At 48.4% G+C, this 3645-nt stretch overlaps 1 pseudogene; it reads left to right on the forward strand.

The window, feature by feature from the left end:
• Nucleotides 1-1492: 1492 nt before the first annotated feature.
• LOC129135997 (phosphoglycerate mutase 1-like) lies at nt 1493-2320 on the forward strand (annotated as a pseudogene).
• Nucleotides 2321-3645: the final 1325 nt, after the last annotated feature.

Here is a 3645-nt window from a genome sequence, read left to right on the forward strand (position 1 = left end):
TCCATGATGCATCCCGACCCAGCCACAGCCCAGCTGCTGTTCTCCTAAGCTAGGGAGCTGCTGAGGCTGAAAGGTGTGGGCAGTGCCAGTGGCTCGGGTGGGCACATACCAGACAGGAGTGGAACAGGAATTTTCACCTCTGTGCCAGAGGAGATCCTGGAAACAAGCCTCAAAAAGTCTTGAGGCAAGAAAAGGAGGAATACTGTGGTATCTGGGAGTCAGTTTGAACAGGCCATGGCTACAGGGGGGCAGGGCTGTGGCTTCCATGTCAGTGTTGCCGAAAGAGCTAGAGGTCTGGGAGGAGTCTCCCTGTCCTCAAGGAGGAGCTGAGTTCTCTCTCCCCCAGCAGGGGATGTCCCAGGTGTTACCAGCCCTTCCAACTTGGGGCCTATTAAAGGATTGATAACTGGCCAGTGGCTCACACCCCTATCCCCACGGGCAGACTATGGTGTCTGCCCCTCTCTCAGGATAGCCGCTCCCTAAAGACCTCTAGCAGCTGGGAACCCAGCAGCCAGACACAAGAGCAAACAGAACCAGAGAAACATGTCTCCTAGTGTAATTGAACTGCTGGAGGAATCAGAACATGCCAAGGGCACTCAAGGAGCTCTAAGTCCAGTATACCAAAAAAAAAAAAAAAAAGTCTCTCTGATAAGACAGCAGGTTGAACACTTGCATATAGTGAAGTTAGCTAAGAAGAGAAGACACTATGCAATGCCGTTCAAGGGGAATTCGAGGGAAGACGAGGACTTTCTTTGGGGGGTAGGGGTGCAGATAAGAAAGGTTTAAAAGTGTTCAGAGAAGGAAATGCAGGGATTTGAATCCAACTCTAACTCCAAAGCCCATGCCCTTTTCTCTGGCAGCACTTTGCTAGGATCTGGTAGGGCCCAGAGACAAGTGAGAATAGAGCTTGCTCTCCTGGTATTTTAGAACAGAGACAGAGCAAGCAGGTGAAGGTCAGTTATCCCATTCTTCTCCCAGAAGGGCTTTCACTGCCCAACACAGCTCAGGTCCTCCTTTCACAAAACAAACTCTCAGGTGGACTCTGGCTGGCAGAGGTATATCTCAGTCCTGTTCTTTAAGTCACTGAGTAAACAGCATTTTGGTAATTCCTACAGCAGCTTCGTAGAAGTACTAAAACTCTTCCCTACCCACACCCCATGTCCCTCAAGTCTGGCTGAAAGAAAACAGGAAAGATTTGAGGCCCTGGGGCCCTTGGCAAAAAGCCTATGTGTGGCAGAGGTTTGTCTGCAGCCTCCCTGACTTTCGCCACACCTACCTCGTAAGGACTTAACTGACTGTCTCAGGGTAAGACCCTGAAAAGAGAATTTGAGGTGTTGACTCTTTCTGACCCCCATTGTCCCAATTACATACTTATCCACGTAATAACAGCTCAGTGACAACTTCTTGCCATTATGGCTTTGAAAGCTTCTACTACGTCCCAGACAAGGACTCCTTTTTCTCCCCCCAGTACAACAATGTTTTTATCCAATGACATATGCTACAAGAATATTCTGACTTTCTGATTTCAGGCAAAGACACACTCACCAACTTATTACTTGACACAGCAAGTCCCAGTCAGAGAATACCATATGAAACAAATAGGAATTTGCAAGAATCCAAAACATAGGCTGCATCCCCAGCCCACCACCATGGTCACCTACAAGCTAGTACTGATCAGGTGTGGTGAGAGCACGTGGAACCTGGAGAATCACTTCAGCAGCTGGTACAATGCCAATCTAATCCTGGTAGGCCACAAGGAGGTGAAGCACGGCAGGCAGGCTCTGCGAGATGCTGGCTATGAGTTTGACACCTGCTTCCCCTCAGTGCAGAAGAGAGCGATCGGATCCTCTGGACAGTGCTAGATGCCATTGATCAGATGCGGCTGCCAGTAGTGAGGACTTGGTGCCTCAAGGAGTGGCATTATGGGGGTCTGACTGGCCTCAATAAAGCAGAAACTTCTGCGAAGCATGGTGAGGCCCAGGTGAAGATCTGGAGGCGCTCCTGTGATGTCCCACCACCTCCGATGGAGCCCGACCATCCTTTGTACAGCAACATCAGTAAGGGTTGCAGGTATGCAGACCTCACTGAAGATCAGCTAACCTCCGGTGAGAGTCTGAAGGAAATAGTTCCTCAGATCAAGGAGGGGAAACGGGCACTGACTGCAGCCCATGGCAACAGCCTTCGGGGCATTGTCAAGCATCTGGAGGGTCTCTCTGAATAGGCTATCATGGAGCTGAACCTGCCTACTGGTATTCCCATCATCTATGAATTGGACAAGAACTTGAAGCCCATCAAGCCCATGCAGTTCCTAGGGGGATGAAGCGACTGTGTGTAAAGTCAGGGAGGCTGTGTGGAAGCTGTGGCTGCCCAGAGCAAGGCTAAGAAGTGAAGGCCAGCAGGCATGCTACTGTCCCCCGGAACACCCTCCCTGGCCATCCCTTCCTCTGCCCCTGCCCCCTGCACATGTCACACTGACCACATCTGTAGGCATCTTATGTTGTAGCTGCAGATGGGGACCAGTGGCTCACATTTTCATTTTAGCCATTTGTCTCCTGCACCCACTCCCTTCATACAGTCTAGTCAGAATAGCAGTTCTAGGTCACAGGTTCTCAGTCCAAGCTGAGGAAAATCTCCCCTTGTCCAAGAGAGTTGAAAGGTAGTGACTTGGGTTTTTGCCAGTGTTTTCTTTACTAAGGATTTGTGGGGAGGAACCATGCTAAGCCATGACCAATGAGGAGAAGCAAGAGCACCTATCTGCCCCTAGGAGCCAGTTCTCTGCTCTTCTGCAGTCAGGCCACTGCCTGGGGGCTCTAGTCATTCCAGTGGAAGATGAATGTAATCTGCATGATGATGTGACAAACAACATTTCCTCCCCGACCCCAGAAGAGCTGGCTCTAGAAGGTTGGGATCAATCCTGAATTTAGCTTATGTGTTACATTTACTTTTACCGAAAAAAAAAAGTATAATATATGTAAATAATACAAAACAGTAACCTTTCTGGTGTTTCTTGTAGTGGTTGAAATAGTCCTACATGTGGTCATCAGAATATAAGCCATTCCTCATACCAAGATGGGATAAGCTCTGAGGGGTAGGAGTGCCTCCTGCTGTGTGTTTTAGAATCCTTCACCTGCCTTGTTTCATGGTGGTGAAATGCCTCTTCGTCCTGTCCAAGTGTGTCTTTCACGGACTGATTTCTGAATCATGTTTCAGTTGCTTGGCCCTGCCACAAGGGCCTAGTGTTCATTTAAGCATAACTGTACTAAATCCTTTTTCTGCGCATGCCTGTAATCCCAGCTACTGGGGAGGCTGAGGCAGGAGAATCGTTTGAACCCAGGAGGCGGAGGTTGCAGTGAGCCAAGATTGCGCCATTGCCCTCCAGCTTGGGCAACAGGAGCGAAACTCCATCTTCCAAAAAATAAAAATAAAAATAAAGGAGTGATGTGCAATACAATTTTTTAAAAAAGAATCCCAAACATATTGGCATGCAAGGGGGATGAAGAGATAGGTAGCATCTTCTGTGATATGTCAGTGGGCTGTGCACATGCACTATTTTTTACATTATTTGAAGCACTCACGTACTTAGTTTTTATTTTGCCCTAAAAGTATTTTTTGTTCTATGATTTTATTTGTGGTGCCCTTTGAGTG

Source organism: Pan troglodytes, chromosome 11 (assembly GCF_028858775.2).
Source record: "Pan troglodytes isolate AG18354 chromosome 11, NHGRI_mPanTro3-v2.0_pri, whole genome shotgun sequence".
Lineage (NCBI taxonomy): Eukaryota > Metazoa > Chordata > Mammalia > Primates > Hominidae > Pan > Pan troglodytes.